Genomic DNA, 22,509 nt, shown 5'->3' with positions numbered 1-22,509 from the left:
CAAACACTTCATCACCTTACAACAAAGTATAACAGGAACACTTGCATTGAACGTACTGGGAACTATGTTGAAAAGCGGTGAAGTTTTTGTAGTCTTACTGTAGTCAATTAGTACAACATTTTTACTGTCCGTCGTATTTTCGTGTGATGGTTCTTCGAACCTGGGACACTACCCTCTACACGAAGGTGTTGCATTAGGTATGGCCGGCTATCAACGACGACGAGGATGATGATGTCACCATGGAAAGTTGTAACGCTATCAGCTATTCTTACATCGCGCTTCACGCCGTGCCGCTATGCATCTTCTCCTTCACAAGTGTTCTGCGGGCAAGTATACCACAAAATTTAAGGCCGCATGGTTCACTTTGATAACTAAATATAATCCCACTACGATGTGTGACAGCTGTAGCATATGAGGGGTTATTTTCGCATCTGATAAAAAAGAAAAAAAGAACTACGATTGTTTCGGCTACCCTTACAGGAGCTCAGATTCAAAATGAACACGAACCTTTCACCAGCCATCATTTCACTTTTTGTCATGGACTATATTATTCGCACTATCGAAGGTGAGACCAGCGGTAAACTATTGCACCGTTTTATATCCATGAGTCATAAACATTAAGTAATTTGTGAGTGAAAACTTTTTGCATGGCAAATGCACAACTACAATATCTGTAACAATGCTTGAAATAAGAGAAGCTAATAACAAAAATATTTATCAAAATGCCTTTACACAACTATTACAGTTACACTTGTAAAATTTCTCTATACTTGAAGTACTAAAAATAGTAATAAAGCAGAAATGCCCTGAAAAGGAAGTTACTCGCCCTGGACCCTGTTTGTACAACTCTTTTTAAATGTTCGGTAGATAGAAACACGTAGCCCTACCGGTACCGTAGTTTCCCCTAATTATGGTCCACATTTGTCATATTTTTCTTTGTATATTCAATACTATTCATTCAGCTTAAGTGAAATTTTGGCTTCGGTCTCTTGTAAGTGTATATTAAATAAATATTGACATATGTGTTTGAAATTATTTAATTACAAGTGTTGAAAAAATAATAAGCATTGGTACATAGTTGTATTCTGAGTTGCCCAACTATGGTTCCCTCGTATATTCATGCTTGAAAGCATGAATAGACTATAGCTGGAGCTGTAATTATTCGTAAATCAATAAATTGAGTTTCTAATTTAAGGGTAGAAACATAATCTAGCACAGAAATATTACAAATAAATGAAAAGTACATGGATTCTATTTATTAGTACACATTGCATAAACACACAATAAACAAGTGAAATCTGAAAGTCATTGTCCTGCAATAATGAACAACTACACTCACCGGCAAAAATACCAGGCCACCTAAAGTTTCTCAATTTTTTTATGAGGTGAGAATCAGAAAACCCATTATGAAATGAAGAAAACATTGTTTCCCCCCAAAAAAAACTCTTTTTTATTATCACTTGCGCTATTATTTTCAACGCCAAACAATGGATATAATTAAAAGGTGTAAAAACTTACAAATTGTTTCAATTTTTTTCCAAATGTTCAACTGATTTTTTTGGCCACCCAGATGTTACTAATAGCGGATATTGCCTCCCCTCAGTAATTGCCGCTTCTTACTATACATGAAACAACAGCTCCATCGTTCTTCACTTGCAAAACTTTCCCTGGTCACAATTCCTCCTCATAAGTAACTACCATACAACTATGTGCTTTTAGCATTATTTTAACAGATTTCGTCTTCTTTTCCACATCTGACTCACTGTCTGTAAATATGGAGAGTACACCGGAAACATCATAATCTGTATCCAATTCAATTTCATCGCTCTCATAGTCACTTACAGGGACGGTTGTGATCCTTCTACTCTGAAGTTTTCGTTTTACCGGACCATCATTCGTGCTAGTACCATTGATGCTGGAACAGCCTGTTTATTTACTGGACTATAATGTTAAATGGTGTTTTAGAATATACTGAGATACCGTATTTGCAGAAATAAATAATCAAATTGTTCACATTGCATTAAAACAAATATTTCAAAATGAAATACAACTATGGTTCACGATAAATTGTGGTACATAGTTGAGGACTGACTTGTAGCCTTGAGGTTAGACATTTTTCACGCAGAGTCCTTAATCTCTGCCAGAGTAATTATTACGTGAAAGCAAACACTATATAGCCAGGTTTAATTGTACAAAGAATCATATATCTACAACGTACCAGTTCTACAGAGGAGAGCTTAATAAAACAGACAATCACAAACTGAATGATTTCGTGTCTTCACACATTCAATAGAACGATGCACACTGACGTTGTTAAGCATCCATATCATTGCCACGTGTAATGGTAGATAGAAGCATCTATGGGGAACATAATTCCATCACATTGGCGCCTTAAATGGCAAACACCGAACTCTTGGAGGACTAAGTAGTACATAATGCGTTTTGGACCATAGTTGGGTGCCTGGACCATAGTTATGGGAAATTACGGTACCTGGAATATTTGACACCAATTTATAATATATCATCCACAAATATTCATATTTCCGAATATGCTTGGTTTCTGAGGTTATAGTCAAAAGATTACATTCAATGTTTGGGTTTCAAGGTACAATGCTCTCATTTTACAAGGAAACTAGATTACAACGGAGTCGTACACTTAATTTTCAAACCGATTACTTAATATACAAGCAACAGTCACACACACGTTCCGGTACAATTCTCAGAAGCAACTAACTGCTGGGATGTTTTGTAGAACTGGCTTCCCACGCTGCGGTCGGGAGAGCAGGAAGTCGGCAGGCAGCGAAATGATGCGAAGTTTCCTCGTAAAATGAGAGCACTGTACAATCTAACAACTTCTTGACTGAATGTATTTCCTTACCGACGCATCTTAGGTACTGTAAAACCGTTTTAAAAGTTTTGAAAGTTTGAGACAACTCATGATCAAACGTGTCCATACGTGCATTCAAGGAGGTGGATGATAATTTGAGCGTCTGTTGTAGATTTGTGAGTGGATGTATGACTTAACAGAAGATTCATTACATTGGTGGTCTGTTATACTAAATGTATTCCATCAGTTTTTTTTCAATTCAGGAATCCGCCCCTGAGCACGAGTTCTTCTCTTTCAGGGGCGAGCTAAAGTTTTTTCTGTATATAGTATATTTTATGTTACAATTATTAGCAAAATAATAAATAAATAAATAAATAAATAAACAAATAAATAAATAAATAAATAAACAAATAAATAAATAAATAAATAAATAATCAGTTTGAATTAAATGTACGTTTTATTATGATGTACCGAAGTACCTACATATTGTGATATTTCCGTGGAGGAATTCTGCGTTACCATATGATGAAGGATGGATAGAACAGAGGAAATTCTCTGGCTCAGTGGATAAATCATCAGTACGTAGATCTGAAAACCCGGGTTCGAGTCCCGGCGCCGGAGAGAATTTTCTCTGTTCTATCCATCCTGCAACATAAATACGTTTTGTTTTTACTGTTAAACGTAATCTCTTGATTACAATTTCATACAAATTAAATAATTCATTTCTGTATTCTAAGATTTTCACTTGTTTTGAGTTTTTGCATTCGTTTGAGTCGTGTTGATGTATTTTGAATTTGTATTTTCATTTTGCATTTGTGTTATTGTTTTATAACAATATTATTGCTTTGTAATTCAGTTGTTTGATTTGTTTTCTGTTTTGTTTTTATTTCTATTTTGTTGAGTTCTTGTGTTGTGTTTGTGTAAGTAGTGTTTGTTCACTTTTGATTTACCAACATTACCACCGGGTATCTATCCATCCATAATGTACTCCCTCTGTTCCAAAATATGATACACAAAGATGTAATTAATTCTGTTCCAAAATATGGTATAGATCTGTTAAAGTTATCATTAATATAATGTAACTTTAATACATCTTGTATATACTTATTTGGTTGATAAATTAACATAAGAAGAACATAATAATAATAATAATAATAATAATAATAATAATAATAATAATAATAAGGTACATTTCATTGCATTATGTCAAATTAATAAAAGAAAAAAAAAGAAACGTTTTGAGAGAGACAAATTAACAGAAAACCTGCTGTAAATTGCAACCCGTATTTATACGACTGTTGTGCCTTAGATGTTCTATTCAAAATTGACTGGGTTGGTGTTACGTTTTGTGCAACAGGAACACCACAGCAGGAGCCCATTTGATTTCTGTTCATAATGAACTATTTAAATCAGGGATGAGACGAAATTAATTCCCAATTATGGTGGAAGAGCTCGACCTTGATCACGAGCGCATAGCGCATCCATTACATAGCGTCGTAAGGTAGACACCAGGGATGTACATGCACATGCAGCGAATAAAGGCAGCATTTATTACAATAACTTGCGTTACTAAATTTCTGGCTATGTAATAGGGCTAATTATTCAGTTATTTAATGTACATATATAAACAAATCGCAAAGGGAAGGGTTTTTTAGGAACAAAAAGAGAAATAGGAAAAGTTAATTGTATGTAAACCATTTTCTTGTTAACAGCAATTATTTATTATGTAAATACTTCACTTCATTGGTCAGGAGAAACTAGGGTCTACCTGCTCGACGTGTGTGATCTCTAAGTACTTTTGAGTATTTGTTGAAAAAATAATGACAATATTGATTGAAATAGAGTATATTGATTGTGTGATTGTGAAAATGTAGTCCTTACTCTCCAGTCGTGATTATGTAATGAGTTTTCTTAGAATGATTTATGAGATGCACGTAATACGAAAAAACAAATTGATTAATTTAAGATATTGAGAGCCATCGAAATTTTTGGGGTCAATCATTTAAGGGGACACGTATGATTTTTAAAACTTCCACAATTTTCGGCCAAAATTTGTGAAATTTAAACTATATAAAGAGATCCATAATAATATCATCTGTAGCCTACAAAATTTGGTGCAATTATGTCTAATAGTTTTGAAATTATATTTTTAAGTATATTTTATATTGACGTTACTAAAAAAGCTCCTTTCATCGAAGTTTTCAAAATGTTTAGTTCATATTGGCTCAAAATCCTTAAAATAATTATTGGAATAAAAGTGAATTAGCTTTTTGAGCTTAGTAATAGTATAAGTTAAAGTGCAATCAAAGATAAAACATTATTTCTAAATTAAAGAATCACGTAGTCTAATAAAAGTAAATATCCAGAAACAAGCAACAAATAAAACATCAACAATACATTTAAAATAAAGAAATGAAAGGAATCTAGATAGAATCTACTGACCCAATTGCAAATTAATTTATCTTCGATGTCAATTCCGAAATCAATTTATTTCTCTCTTCTCCTGATTAATGCCTATTTTTTTCATGTTGAATCTCATAATGCCGTTTTATGTTGCTGTTTTTGCAAATGATATATTTTTTACACAACAAACACTGGACTTCATCACCATGTTCGAAGCATAAATATTGTATCTTCCACTCTTCCTTGAAAGCTTTAAGCGCTTCCGTTCCGTCATAATGCGCTGTGTTCTAAGATCTGTACATCCTTTAGAATTTGTTAACAGGTAAAAGAGCTCCGCGCGCTCAGCGGGCATAAAAAGCTCTTGCTCGAAAATACTAGTCACCATCGCAAGACTGATTTAAATATTATAGTTTGATGCACTACAGAAGCTTAGAAACATTCACAACTGCACTGTCTGATAATCCCTTCACTATTGAACAAAATACCACACCGCCGCGAAACATTTCGTGCACGCATGCACAATAATCACACCTGTTTTGTTTGTTACTATACCATATTTTGGAACGGTGGGAGTAGTAAATAATTAATATGCATATATGGCCTTTCTTTCTTCTTTAGGTGCAGACAACTCATTCCCTAGAGTCTGTTTAAGTATTTCTGAACCACCCTGCATTTCATAAACATCATTACCGGACAAATAGACTTGTAAATATTGAATATGAACAAACTCTGTTCAATAGATTATAATAAATCTCCGTGCGCAATATAGCAAATAAACGAACAAAGATATGGCATTTCTAAAACGATAATTTCGTTAGCAGAGGTGCTATAAAATTGTGTAGCCGTTAAAATCTCGAAGTTGGTTTTATACTTCCGTTTTACACTTCTTATGTTATATTAGAGAATACGCTTGACACCGAATCTCCATCTTTCGTAGTGAAGTAGCCAGCTACCTAAAACAAGCCTGGATATATTCTTTTTGTTGAAATTCAAGTTTTGAAGCATATGTCAACACAGATACTTAACTTAGATTGATAAAATCGGCAACACTGTGTTCGAAAACGATTATACTGCCGATGGCAGTGATAAATGTATCGATCCCGCCATTCAGATGACGAATGTCACCGTTCTAATTAATAAATACTCAGAAATAGCACAACTCGGCAAAGAAATTTCTCATATGTGTATAAAAATGAAACGAGTTCTTAATGATAATCAATTAGAGCCGGACAAGTTAATTGCAATCTCAGAGGTTAAATGTAAATAATTTATGTGCACTGCGGAACGCGTTTCCTTTCCCAATCATAGCCAATAAGATTCACGAGATAAAGCTCTCCGCTGAAGTTACGTGGATAAAAACTGGAAAAGAAAGTGGAAGGGAGGGACAGCTTTCACCGCTGTCTTCAGTGTTACTTGTTTCCCTCTGTGACTGCGATCTGATCTCTCAGTGGCGGCTGTCGTCATTTAAGCGATCTCAGCATATTTCAAATCGCTGTAATACGTTTCACGTCATCATCATGAGTCACGAATCAGGCCATAAACAGACCTGTCTCGGCCAGTGGCAGCTTGAGGATATGAAACAATGTGCGCTACAACTTATATAACTACGTATTTCATTAACAAGAAGCACAATATCTCCTTAATACGTAATTAATTTATTATTGTTATTATTACTATTAATAATAATATTATTATTTATTTATTTATTTATTTATTTATTTATTTATTATTTTGCTAATAATTGTAACATAAAATATAATATATACAGAAAAACTTTAGCTCGCCCCTGAAAGAGTAGAAATCGTGCTCAGGGGCGGATTGCTGAATTGAAATTAATAATTATACAATACAATTTCTTGTGTCTACTGTGCAATTATAGTAGGCCTATATAAATTTAAATTTACAATTTTTCAATTTTTTGTAAAATCCATACATAACTTTTTAAATTTAATACTAGAACTATTAGAATTGGCAAGATTAGGATATTTAAATACAGGGACATCATTTTATTTTTACTTGCATTTTTATTGTACCTGCATTTCTGAATGTACTTTACTCTCACCCCTTCACTAATGTCCTTGCTCCCGTCAGGCACACAAACTTACGGCCGCTGTTGCATTCGAAGTCTTCAAGCAGTGAAGTAAACACTGCAGTGTATAGTGAGTTTCATAAATATGGTTGCGTTTTCTATAGAAGAAAGAACCTATATTAATAATATCATACTAAAAAGTTATATAGTAGAAACAATAAATTAAATTTCATAGAATATGCTTTAAAATGTTTTTAATAATATGCGTAAAGAATTGAAGCCTGCAATGTAATGAACGGCAACCATTTTCAGCAACTTGTTTAAAAATTCAGATTAGCTTATTTTGAATTGAGGTGGCTAGAAGCAAAGGAATGCTAGTGACATTTGTAATAACATGAGTTAAGTGCATCCAGTGTAAGCTAAAGTATATAAAATTTTAGTGGCAAAGGGATATTTTAATCGCATCACATATTAAAATTTAAATAAAAATTTCACCGGTTTTACGAAAGCTTAAATATGTAAACTCCATTTTCTCAAAAGTAACTTAAGTGCACTTACAGCCCTTTACTTATGACCCCCTCAATTTAAATGCATATCTATATTGTATGTTAACATCAATAATTAATATGCTAAATAAAGTAGACATTACATAACGAACATAGCCGCCTGAAAAGTTGAGTTAAAAAAAAATGTTATTACTCTACTGTATTTTGATAAATTCCGTAAAAGTGATGATCAAACTGAAAATCGTAATAACGTATTTCCCTACAACATAAATGGATACACTACTTTTCTCTCCTATACCTAGTAAAATGATTTGTTTACATATTGCACTAGTAACATCAAACTCCTGTAATGGAAGGGAGCAACAGCGTTTCCGAGTATAGCCAGGTTAATGTTAAAAATGTTGGTAAAAATAAAGTGATGTCCCTGTATAAATTTGTTATATATTCTTGGGCCTAAATTACTACTATGATTAAATACTGTAACAGTGTTGCATTTTGGTTCAAACAATCTTAGAGAATTCATACCTTTTGTTTCATAACTATGAGAATACAATTCAAAATTATTTCGATTTTTATGTATGAATTTTATTAATACAATATAATAAATATGTCTTACTTTAAGTACATTAAAGTCTAGAAACAAATTTTGAGATGGAAAATCAATAGGTTTATGACGACATATTTTAATTATTTTCTTCTGTAATAAATAAAACGAATTAAAATTTGATTTAAATGAGCTACCCCATCCTATAATTCCATACATAATTACCGATTGAAATAAAGTTAAATATATTGTACGTAATAAACTTATTGACAAGTAATTCCTCAATAAAACAAAATAATATACTATTTTACGTAATTTATTACAAGCGTAATTAATGTGTTGGTTACATTTTAAATGATTATCGAAAATTATGCCTAAATACTTAACTTCAGAGGACTCTTTAATAATCGGACATTTACACTGTATAAGCCAACAATCAGAATTATGTAATTTAATACTTAATGTAGATGTAGGAGGTTATCTCAATATTATTATAATTTGTTATTGTATTATTATTATTATTATTATTATTATTATTATTATTATTATTATTATATGATCATCATCATCAATGTCACATACTTTGTCTTTTCAGGATTTACTTCCAAACCTATCTCATTACTTGCTGCAAGGAAAACTGACGTGTTTTCCCTAATAGTAGGCTACATAGTTGTTAATAGCATATATAAAATATATGTAATTATTTATTCCGTCTTATGGCTTAAGCATTGATTACATATGAAAGAAAACACTGATGTGTTACATATTATTTAGTCTTAATACTAACGTTTTCGCCCTTTGTAGGGCATCTTCAGGTATGAGATATAACAGATATCATCTAAAATCAATTACAAAAACTTTGCTTTACATTTGAAAATGACATAACTAGAGTAAAAATATGACATAGTGACAACATTAATCATCCAAAACAACATTAAAAAGATCATGTCAAATATTAAAAACAAATTAAAACGACGTAAGTTTGCATAGCTGTGAAGTAATACTGAATACGTGATGTTGTTACAAAGTAGATCTCAATACATTGGTGTCTCAATTATATGGTACTGTTGCCAAAAGCGAATAGAGACGCATACAGAGAGTAGAAATCAACGTCCTGATCATAGTAAAATCAAGAAATTACTACAAATTTTAAAAAACCTGATATTATTAAATGTAGAGTCGTAAAAGCAAATATGATTGATTTCGATGGAGCGAGTAAAATTCTTGTTAAGTGTTCTGTGCTCTCCTACAATCATGCAAAAAATCTAAATCACCACCGTACCCAGGTTGTTGAAATGAAGGGATGTACTTGTTGTACATGTCATCAGTTTGACTGAATAAACTGCATCCCGGTAAATGATACCAAGAAGGCACCACTTATGAGGCTACCAGGCCAGGAGATAATTGAGTAAGATGGCCAGTTCCTTCCCCTCTTCATTGCATATATCGCTGACTAGCTACATGAAATGGAAATATGAAAATTGGAAATCAATCTTTTGAAGAGGTGGGAAAATTCAAATATCTAGGAGAAACAGTAACAAATATAAATGACAGTCGAGGAGAAATTAAACGCAGAATAAATATCGGAAATGCCTGTTATTGATCGATTGAGAAACTTCTTATCATCCAGTAGGCTCTCAGAAATCTTGAAAGTTAGAATTTATAAAAACCGGTTGTTCTGTACCTATGGTCGAGAAACTTGCATTCTCACTTTGAGAGAGGAACAGAGGTTAAGGGTTTCGAGAATAAGGTTTAGGAAACTGTTTGGGGCCAAAAGGGATGAAGTTACAGGAGAATGGTGAAAGTTACACAACGCAGAACTGCACGCATTGTATTCTTCACCTGATATAATTAGGAACATTAAATCCAGACATTTGAGATAAGCAGGGCATGTAGCACGCATGGGTGAATCTAGAAATGCATATAGAGTGTTAGTTGGGAGACCTGAAGGAAAACTACCTTTGCCGAAGCCGAGGCATAGATGCAAAGTTTATATGAAAAGGGATTTGAAGGAGTTGGGATATAATAGGGATTAATCTTAATCAGGATAGGGATCAATTGCGGACTTATGCGAGGGTGGCAATTTACGTCCAGGTTCTCTAAAAGCCATTTGTAAGTTATTATTATTATTATTATTATTATTATTATTATTATTATTATTATTTTTATTATTATTACTGTCACTATCAACCTTGCTGTTACTGCTATTTGCTCTTTATTTAATTTATTTATTGTATTAGCTGAATAAGTCCCCTGTAGTGTTCCTTGACCCTAATTATCCCTTATTGCCTCTATTGTACTTCATGTAATTTGTATTATTTTTGTCAGTGTTTGTATTGCTATATTTTTATGTGTTGTCTGGTAGGATGGAAGAGACAGGCCTACAGCCTTAATCCTGTCAGATTAAATAAAAGAACTGAACTAAAAAATAAAATTATTGTTAATATTATATCTAAGCTTTGCCACAAGTTTCTGAGGTATTAATGAAAAACACACAGCAGAATACATGTTCATGTATCTCCAACACCATTTTTCGGCGCACGAATGAGTCAGTTGGACTGCGACAGAGCCCCATTTAGTATGATATTTTTCACGTGAATGTACCTATGTTAAATATAATAAAATGAAATTCGAGAAACTGGCGCTTAGCTCCTTTGGAAAAATTGTTCCTCAAATATCAAGCAGACAAATATTCTCTTGCAAACTTATATAAGAAAGGAAATACTTCTGAGGGGCTCGTCTCTTACTGCTCAGTTCTCCACCGTTTTACATGATTCCATTGAAAGAATTAGAAGTGAAAACTGGACCCACTTACATTCAATAATCCATGCTACTTCCGGGTAATAATATTGTGGAGGGGGGGGGGGCGAGAAAAGGAGATAATTTTTTTTTCCGGAATCCTCTCCGTGCTTCTTTCCTTTCGTACATATTCCCTTTCGTACTTACTTCCTTTCGTACTTTTACCTTTCGTACCTATTTCCTTTCGCCCTTATTTCCTTTTGTGCTTGTTTCCTTTCGTACTTATTTACCTTTTGGTACTTATTTCCTTTCCTACTTCTTTACTCTCGTACTCATTTACCCTCATACTCATTTACTCTCGTATTCATTTACTCTCGTATTCATTTACTCTCGTATTCATTTACTCTCGTATTCATTTACTCTCGTATTCATTTACTCTCGTATTCATTTACTCTCGTATTCATTTACTCTCGTATTCATTTACTCTCGTACTTCTTTACTCTCGTACTTCTTTACTCTCGTACTTATTTACCCTCGTACTCATTTACACTCGTATTCATTTACTCTCTTACTTCTTTGCTCTCGTGCTTCTTTACTCTCGTGCTTATTTCCGTTCGTGCTTATTTCCTTTCGTGCTTATTTACTTTTTTGGTACTTATTTCCTTTCCTACTTCTTTACCCTCGCACTCATTTACCCTCGTACTTATTTACCCTCGTACTCATTTACTCTCGTACTCATTTACCCTCATACTCATACTCTCGTACTTCTTTACTCTCGTACTTATTTCCATTCGTGCTTATTTCCTTTCGTGCTTATTTACTTTTTTAGTACTTATTTCCTTTCCTACTTCTTTACCCTCGTACTCATTTACCCTCGTACTCATTTACTCTCGTACTCATTTACCCTCGTACTCATTTACTCTCGTACTCACTTACTCTCGTACTCACTTACTCTCGTACTTCTTTACTCTCGTACTTCTTTACTCTCGTACTTCTTTACTCTCGTGCTTCTTTACTCTCGTGCTTATTTCCTTTCGTACTTATTTACCTTTTGGTACTTATTTCCTTTCCTACTTATTTACCTTTTGGTACTTATTTCCTTTCCTACTTCTTTACTCTCGTACTCATTTACCCTCGTACTCATTTACTCTCGTACTCATTTACCCTCGTATTCACTTACTCTCGTACTTCTTTTTCTCTCGTGCTTCTTTACTCTCGTGCTTATTTCTTTTCGTGCTTATTTCCTTCCGTGCTTATATCCTTTCGTCCTTATTTCCTTTCGTGCTTATTTCCTTTAGTACTTATTTACATATTTATTTTTGTACTTATTTACATATTTATTTTCGTACTTATTTACTTTCTTACTCATTTACTCATGTATTTATTTATTTATTTATTTATTTATTTATTTATTTATTTATTTTGCTTATGAACATTACAGGCGTAGCCCAATTACAATGTTCAAGACTTACAATTTACTTAATTTATAATGAATAAACAAGGAAAACGAAATATACACTTTCCTTCTGTACTTAACCTAATGGAGACAGTAAATTAATGATATTTTGATCGCAGAAAATATGGAGCAGCCCGAGGGAACTTCACTCAATACCGTTAAAATTCCAATTACACTTAATGAAATTTGAACTCTAGCCTTCGACGTGATAAGCGGATACTCTCTCTATGGAGTAAATCTTCACTTGCTACTAAGTTCATTTGGTTTACGTTGGTACAGGATTTTTAGAAAAAGAAGTAGACAAACCTACCCCTTCACTTGCACGCTTCGTTGTCATAATGTCTCTGCAAATATCTTTGTTTTGTTGAGGAGGGAGGAAACCCCTGATATGTGGTCGCTGGATGAAGCTTTGACGGAGCTTTCCCTATCATCTAATTTTGAAGTATTGCCTTTTCTCCAACCTGGGTTTAGAAAATTACAAACACACATTAAACTATTGAAATCGAAGAAAAAATTATTTGCTGCCTATGCACTTTTGGATTCAAAATTCAATCCCAAAACAAAATATTTCACAATGTGAACTTCACCACTGATAACAACCAGCTGATTGAAGCGGCACGGCACCTACTGTAAGAAGAAGATATGACAGCAGGGTTTAGGTTTACCGGAAAATTCTAAGCATTAATGAAGGTTTTGCATTATGTGACAATAAGGAGCAAGCCTTTGTTGAAAAAAAGCTTCCTCTTTTTAAACGTCTGTGTTAGCATTAACCAAAAACGTGTATATGCTAGTCTGAAAATAAAGGTCCTATGGTAAATGTATAACATTTTGACATTTAACCTTTTATAAAAAATATTAACGGATAAAAACAGATAAGTTTTTTTATAGAACCGGAAGAAACGTACAGCAAAATTGTACATGGGAACAGCACAGTATATGAAAGAGATGTTGACGTTAGTATGCAAGAGTTTAGCTGACCGTTGATTAATCGATTCTGACCTGATGGATGGACGTCGAAGTGACTTAGACATCCTTGACACGTGTGCGTCAACGTTACGCAATGCGTTCCAAACCACCAATATATGCGGTATGACTGCCAATAAAATTCCCGTCAATTATATAGACATCGGACGAACACATAAGCCTGCCACTTGAATGCGGCGCCTTACAAGAGAACAAGCCGAACAGAAACGACCAGCGATGTCATCCCGTTCTATTACGTGCTGCTCTTCAATTTCGTTCCAGCAACAGCATGCGTTCAAACCTTACCTTTCCTGATATCCCCCTCTACCTGCAGTCTTATGCTAGATGTCATAAAGGAGTATAAATTTAATACAGTGCATCACTCGACCTCGTGCTAAAGAATAAAGATCATTGAAATCATCACAATATCCTCAATTGCTTGAATTTTTACTTTTTAGTTTAAATAAAATTAAAATTTGTCTCAGATAAAATATCAATGTTTTCCCTTAGAAGAAGAAGAAGAAGAAGAAGAAGAAGAAGAAGAACAAGAAGAATAAGAAGAAGTGAAGTACTGTTAATTTATAAATAAATTAGCCATGAAATCATAATTATATATCACAAATATTTCAATTTTTAAATAATGCTTTTGCCATATTCCTTTGTCTTTTGTACAAGTGGTTATATAAATTGGGTCTAGGAATTCTCGTCACTGGAGATGTCATTATACCTTCTTGTCACCGATTACATTTTAGTCACCGGCATTCTGGCTTTCTTGTCACCGATTAGATTTAATAGTTTATTAATGTTTTATTGGAAAAATTTAATGAGCTTTAAATGTAATTTGAAGTTGTATCCGTGGTAAAGCATTTAAGTATTTTGCAAAAAAGTTTCAGGTGTAAGGTGACGTTATTTATTTTAATTATTATCAAATTTATCGTATTCACGTAGCATCACGAAGGGGAATTTCGATTCACTCGAAGTATTTAGGGGCTTTGTGAAACTAATATATCAAGGGTATATGTATATCAGACATAAAGTTTGAGTTTCCGGTGTTGTTTGGAGATCTGACCAACGCAGAAGATGCAACTCTAGGATAACCCTAACTCCAGATAAAACGTATGAATTTACTGAAGGCCCTTATGAACATCCAAATTATAGTCCTAACTGGGGAAGGATTCATGCCGCTGAAACCGTGGAGGCAATTAAAGAAACTGCACGAACAGCAGATGCATCACCTGCAGCCATTAATCAGCATCACGCAAGAAATGTTTCGAGTGAAACAAACATAACCTGCCAAAGGAAGAAACCAAAAAGAGAACTGTCCGAAGACAAAATTTGTCACCTGAGCCCCGACATATAGATAAATTGGAAGATATTGATGATCAATGACTCATCGGACACAATTTTGGTGGCAATTTTGAAACATAAACCATATAACATTTTATGCAGTGTGGTAATTTTGAAACATTAATCACATAACATTTATACAGTGTACCTATTGATATTTTACTTGTCAAAACAAATTATTATTTTTAAGAAAATGTGTACTGGTGAGCAAAATATCCATGACCAAAAAGTCGAAGTGACCAAAACACGGGGCTGACAAAATTGCAGTGACTAGGTGGTACAATGACGAGAGTTCAATGCTACAAAATGATCATACAGCCAGTTCTACTTTATGATGCGGGAAAACGGACCCTAGTAAAACTGACTGAATATAAAGTGATAATTTTCTAAAACAAAGGGTTACAAAAATTGTTTACCCAAAAGTGAAGATGGAATTAGGCGATCAAGAAAAACAGAGAAATCATATCGTCACTTCCTGAAGCAGCCATAGGCTATTAGGAATAGTCAGTAACAAATGAATCCGTTGGTTAGGACACGTGTTGAGAAGCGAAGACACCTCCCTCTTAAAACAGCTCGGCGGGAAAACCCTAGTGAACAGAGGCCACAGGCAGGGAAGACCCAGAATCAGACGGAGAAATCAAGTCCTCTTTGACATGAACCGCATAGAGGGAACGGAGAGAGAGCACAGAACAAAGTAGAATGGAAAAACCTTGTGGATGAGCTCAAAAGCCTCCTTCGGTTTGAGGAGCCACGGAAGTAAGTAAGTAACATAACGAAGAAATCGCATAAAGGTAATCATCATAAACTTCAAGGTTTGGGGCTAATGACCCGTTCCGTCTCCAGGAATTATCTGATCTCTCCATCGTTTCCTCGGTCTTCCAGGCGTTCTTCGTCCTACTGGTTTGTAATAATAATAATAATAATAATAATAATAATAATAATAATAATAATAATAATAATAATAATAATAATAATAATAATAATAATAATTTATTTATTTAATCTGGCTGGCAGAGCTAAGGCCAGTAGGCCTTCTCTTCCGCCCAGCCAGACTCTAATTCTAATTGAATACAATTGCTTACATAGTTATTACATTAATATCTAGACCATAAAACAACATGAAAGTAAATAATGAAAGTTGGATAAGTAATGTTAGTGTGACAATAATAAACATTGGTAAGAAATAGTTACAATAATAATAATAATAATAATAATAATAATAGTAATAATAATAATAGTAATAATAATAATAATAATAATAACTTAGATATTTATCTGTGATATATATAACCATTAAACATTGAGAAACCTGAAACAGCTATTATTGTTAACAAGAATTGTTAGAAAAATATTTCGTTAGCCTATTCTTAAATTGGTTTGATGTCTGACAGTCCCTGACATTACTCGGTAGGGAATTCCAAAGCCGAGGAACAGCCACAGTGAAAGAAGATAAATATGAGGATGTTCGGTGAGATGGAATGGATAATATTTAGGAGTGTTGTGATCGTGTGTCTAGGTTATGATGGGTGGATAAATTTTGAAAACGAGACGCAAGATAGACAAGAGTGGAGAAATGCAATATGTGAAAGAGAAGGGAAAGACAGTGGATATTCTTACAATCTTCTTGACGGAGCCAGGACAACATTGCTAGGGATGGTGTTACGTGATCAGCCCGGCGAATATTGCAGACGAAACGGACGCACATATTATGAACACGTTGTAGTCTCTGCGCCGAAGTAACGCTTAGGTCAGTAAGCAGAATAACACAGTAATCGAAGTGAGGCATCACGAGTGTTTGCACTAACATTTTTTTTAATGGAAAAGGGTAGAAAATTCTTCAATCGCCTAAACGAGTGGATTAATGAGAACACTTTTTTGCAGGTTTCTGCAACTTGAATGTTCCAATTTAAACTTTTATCCATATAAATACCTAGATTCTTTACTGATTCACTGAACGGAATTTCGGTACATTCTTATTGGTAGTCGTCCGTCGTCCATTCCTTCAACGTGTCTTAGCCAATTCAATCTATAATTCTTGATTTTTGTCTGTTATGCATTCAACGTTTAATTATTTACGGATATCTTCGTTTCGAATATGATCTAATAATGTGTGTCCCCAGCGGCTTCTAATCTTCTTTCCTGTCTTTTAGTGAGGGTCCACGTTTCCGCACCGTACAGCAAAATTGGTACAGCTAATGTTTTATAAAATTTTAATATCGTGTCCTCTCTAGCCTTTTTAAGCAAAGGCTATCGTGCTATATTTTCAGCAGTTGACAGTTTCAGCGCTTATTATAATGTAAACCAATAAGTTATATACATCTCTAGTGAAATGAGACTTTATTACCAAAAGCTAATGCGCTGAATTCCTGCTAAGAGGGCTGATACTTGTCCATGTCGATTTCCCAATGGCGCCGTACAAAGTGGAACCTGTTTTCAGACGTACACTAGTTATATTGAAACATCCTGAGTGTACATGACGCAAGGGTATCCAGTACCTTTAGAAATATGAATATATGAACAAGCGTATCGGACGAAGCACGGAGCATCTCTATACATTTAACACAAACAAGCTTCAGGTAAATCCAACTAAGTCGACCCTACTATGCGTTACACTAAGCAATTCTATCCAGCCTTCAAATCCGTATACCACTGCACTTCTTGGTGGTATGTCATAACACACACAACTGCATGTGTCGTCATGTCCCCGTCTGGAGCAAAATACATCCTAGGCATGTGATATAGACTTATGAATTATCTAGAATCCACCATCACTGCCATCTACCAATCTATGGAGAAACAGTGATAAAACTACCACGGCAGATGGCCGATTCTGCTCCACACAAACACAGGAGGTGCCCCAGTTTTCTAGACGGAGACAATAATGAAAGTGGGACTGTGAAGTGTGTTGAGGGAAAAAACGGGAGAACACCGCACAAACCCTCACAACCGTAGCTTTGTCCACCACCAGTATAACTTCGTTATTGCCGGAATTTGAACTAGGTCCGTTGTCTTCGGAAGTCTGCACTGTGCCAATGAAATTACAAAAGGCGTCTAAGAGTACACATGTATACAATCTTTGTACGTTAGATCTGTCTTCATTTCCCGCCGAGAAATGAACTGGGGCCCGATGAATTTTGTAATTAGAATGACTACCGCTAGAACTAAAGCACACAAAATAAATAAATAGATAAACAAATAATTGTTTGCTATAATATGATTACATTCTTTATTTACCTCACATTAGTACAAACCATATTACAATACGGCATTATAGGATGGGTAGTGCTTATAGTATCTCCCTCATGCCAATAACACTACTACAGAAAAGAATAATAAAAATATACCTTAATAAACCTCTTGATTATCCCTCAGAGCTACTGTATTCAAAATTTAAAGTATCTGACTTCATCAAATTTATGGCAATTTATTATTGAATTTCGTACATGAAAACCGAAATATAGTTAATTTATATTCACATAAATATAAAACCAAAAGATTAGACAGCATATGCTTGACAGTTCCTAAATGTATTACAACTGTAGTATAGGCTATAATCACAGTAGCAATTTCGGACCAAGGCTTTATAACATGATAATAGATAAATTCCCAAACATACAATTTGCTAATGCTCCTTATTTAAAAAAAATCAATTAAAAATTGCTGTTAACAGAGAAATTTTTAAGTTCAATTATTGTGATGTCTGTGTTCTTCTTCTTTTTACTTTTTACTCTGTTATTTAATAAAATGTCTCAACATTATGTGGAGCATGAGTATGTAACTTACTCTTTCTGGAGGTGCTAGAGTGTTTTTATATTAAAAAATCAATATGTATCTTTGTTCTGCCAATAAAGTATTATTATTATTATTATTATTATTATTATTATTATTATTATTAGATTATATTAGATTATGTCAAACTATACTCTGTCCTTAGGGATAATTTGCTCAACAGGTTAAGGGGACTTTATGTGAACGCATAAAATATAATAAATAGTAAATATTTTAACTCAAGACTTATACAAATTTTCAGTCTTTGTTTGTTGCAATTTTACAGCACTATAACAGATTACTTAGAAATATTTTTAAATGTGAAACATATCATTTAAGGGTAGAGAGTGTTTTTTTCTTCTTACAATATTTTTTTCTTGTATTTCTTTTATTTATTTACTTCCTAAGTCAACTTTTTATATATGTGTATTTGTATTCTGATGGTGTGGTAGAGAAGGCTTGACGGCCGTAACTTCATCAGATTAATAAATAAGTTAATAAATTAATAAATAAATATTAAGAAACTAAATTTTCATATATGTAAGAATATGAGCGCGCACAATCAAAATACGAATAGTATATTTTTGAGATTCAATTTTGAGTGGTAGTTCTTAATATGATAATTTTTAAAGTGGAATATTATAACAGTGTTTTCTGTGATTAGTTATTCTGAAAAAAAAATCTATTTTATTTGATTATCGAAAATCGCGCTAATTAAAATTAAAGATTTTTGTAGAAGTAATTACGCGAATTTTTGTCATTGATATCACAATATTAGTATACTTTTATCATATTTGAATTCTGAAATTCTACAAAAAATTTCAGTTTCATAATATTTGTTTTTTGAGAGGTGCATAATATATACAAATTTTAAATAATTTTTTCACATAGTTTCTAGTACTTACAAATGGCTTTTAAAGAACCCGGAGGTTCATAGCCGCCCTCACATAAGCCCGCCATCGGTCCCTATCATGTGCAAGATTGATCCAATCTTTATCACCATATCCCATTCCCTCAAATCCATTTTAAATATTATCCTCCCATCTACGTCTCGGTCTCTCTAAAGATCCTTTCCCCTCCGGCCTCCTAATTAACACTAGTAGAGAATAAAAATAAAACTATATAGCTAAAAGTTAGGTCTTACACCTTAAAATATTACTACATTTTCCGTTATAACGCTCTAAATCTTGCATCTACTTATGGCTGCAACTTTTTGTGCAACAGTCCTGTAAATATTTGCTAATTTGTGATGATTTTCTCCATGAATTCATGTACAAGTACACTTAAGTGAAGTGTACGGTTGATTAAGTTTAGTATTTTTACAGCTGTTTCTTTAAACAGCCCATTTGTTGAAGTATTTAAAAGCATGTGTGTCCTACAATTGAAACACTCGCATAAACTTTTATTTTCTATGACTTGATTACGTCACGAAACCATTTTTTTCCTCCACTTTCATTTTTTTCTACAATTTGTGTTACCAAAAGTTAAGTACAAAAAATAGCCAAGGAATCTCGAATACTTCACCAGACAATCTAGGTCGTGTGTGAAGATGCCTTCAGGGGAATTCCTAAACGATTCTTGCAAATAACTTTAGAACACCTTCAGATAAAACGGTGAATGCAATTATCTACACCTTTACATTCCTCTACTTCTAAAACTCAAACATCTCGCCTTTGTCGGTGTTTGAATGCTTTCGCTCAACACTTTGTATCAATCTGAATCCATCCAACGCATAGCAAATACCTTAGCTAAATACAGGAAATTTAAGTCAGGAACCTGCATGTCCATTTTGCTGGGTTATAAATCATATCCAAATATGTCCATATAAAATTATACTCCTAATGACACGTCCTTCTCTTTTAAAGTGGAAAGTAATTATCACAGCACTAGCTGAAGATAAGTTTATTCGAAAAGATTACCACGCCAGGAATACAAAACAAATGTAAACATTTGAATTCGAAGTCAATATTAATTTTTAGCTATAAATATTAATCAGTATACACAGTGGATACGAATTCAACCGACAAACTGTGTTGAGTGATAAGAGATAACATTTAAAGTATTTTGAGGTTTTGAACCACATGCTTCAAACCTTTTCTTTCTTTGTAGCAGGGCGGAAAAGTGTCCAAGATAATAAAATTCCTTCCTGTACGGCGTATGCGCTCACACTGTACCTAACCTCAGTCCACAACCCAAAGAGTACAGCACTTTTTCGGCCTCACGTACATATGTACTTTGATAATTTTCTTCGTGATGGATTGGGCGTGGTGGTCCAGTATTCTGGCCTGCTAGATTACCTGATCTAAGCCCATTAGGCATTTTTGTTTGGGGACTCATGTAGACCTAAGATACATAAGTTAAGAGACATTTCTGATATATTTGCGATGGCCAGGTGGTCAATAATTGAAGAGTTCAGAGCCATAGTGGGCCAAGCACCATAGGCTAAATAAAAAGCGAAGAAAACAAGCGTTAACATTAAGTGATTATCATAATGTAATAAAACATATAGCAAGTAAGTCACTATCTACCAAAAAGTAACTGGGCACTCTTTTTACCCCTTTAGAACCTCGTGGTACTATCTCCTGTTGCTATAACAGCAGCCACCATGTCAGGCATGCTCTCCACTAATTTGTGTAGGATATCCACTGGAATGTGTCGCCATTCCTCTTGCAACATGACACTCAGTTGGACAATGGAAGTTGGCCCCATTTTTCGGCGGCTACTATACAGTGGTATGCAGACAATAATGTTCACCGGTTGGACTGGCCTGCACAGAGTCCTGATCTCAATCCCATTGAGCACCTTTGGCCCAAATTGGACTCGATAGATGCGGCCAACTTCCATTGTTCAACTGAGTGCCGTGTTGCAAGAGGAATGGCGACGCATTCCAGTGGATATCCTACACAAACTATTGGAGAGCATGCCTGACAGGGTGGCTGCTGTTATAGCAACAAGAGGTGGTACCACGAGATTCTAAAGGGGCAAAAACAGTGCCCAATTACTTTTTGGTAGATAGTGTATAAAATATGAACATTAAAACTAAATGACATAACAATCTTCATTAAACTATGGTATACACTTAACATTAAATCTTGCTTTCTCCGTTTTTAATAAATCGCACTTGGCCCACTATGGGTATGAAACCTTCAATTATGAGTTTTAGAGACTTTATCTAATTAGAACGATTATACATTGAAAACAAAATCTGCAATAATTTGTTTTTGTTAGGTTATTTTGCATTTATATATATATATGTGCTATATTTTTTACAATTCTACTGTATTAATTTATTTTTTATCTAATTATTACAGTTTCTTAAATTAATTATGATTGTGTTATAAAGTTAAAAGTAAGATTATAAAGCATAATAAATCAGTTTTGAAATAAACGTAATTGACACTTTGTATCTTGTGAACAGTTGATTTCTGATCATTGGTTTCCTATCTGTAATCGTTTAGTTGGGTGACGTCTACAACTCCTGGAAGTTTGTCGGTTGAATTTAGATTCACTCTTTTTACTGAAAGTAATGCCTGCCAAGTCATAACTCTTGTATGAATAACTTAAGATGTACGTCACTACAGGCCTTTAAACTAATTCTTCGTCTACAACATGGTACTATTAAAAAAATACAGTATATCCATCGGTGTCGATGCACGCAATAGTGGGCATCTTGGGGTCTAATTTGAATAAAACTGCTATTCTTCTACAATATAGGTCTATGTACAGACTTTGAACAATAAATAGCAACAATTATCAAATTATCGTTCGTTATATGAACCAGTAGCGAGGCGTACGGGTAGACAGTGTAGATGCCGTCTACCCTGTAATATCTCTCTAAAACGTTTAATGCTATGTTAATGTAGACATAGAAGTAAAGTAGACTATGCGTTGCGTAATAATTAGAGACGAGAATTTCATGCATTATAA

The 22,509-nt window shown here is 33.9% G+C and overlaps 1 long non-coding RNA gene across 1 annotated transcript in view; it reads right to left on the bottom strand.

The window, feature by feature from the left end:
- Positions 1–22,509, bottom strand: part of LOC138702731 (uncharacterized) — a 702,815-nt gene that overhangs the window by 528,447 nt on the left and 151,859 nt on the right. The window lies entirely within an intron of this gene.

The sequence above is a fragment of the Periplaneta americana genome, chromosome 7, assembly GCF_040183065.1.
Source record: "Periplaneta americana isolate PAMFEO1 chromosome 7, P.americana_PAMFEO1_priV1, whole genome shotgun sequence".
Lineage (NCBI taxonomy): Eukaryota > Metazoa > Arthropoda > Insecta > Blattodea > Blattidae > Periplaneta > Periplaneta americana.
Note: the sequence above shows the minus strand (reverse complement) of the source record. Positions and strands in the feature narration are given on the sequence as shown.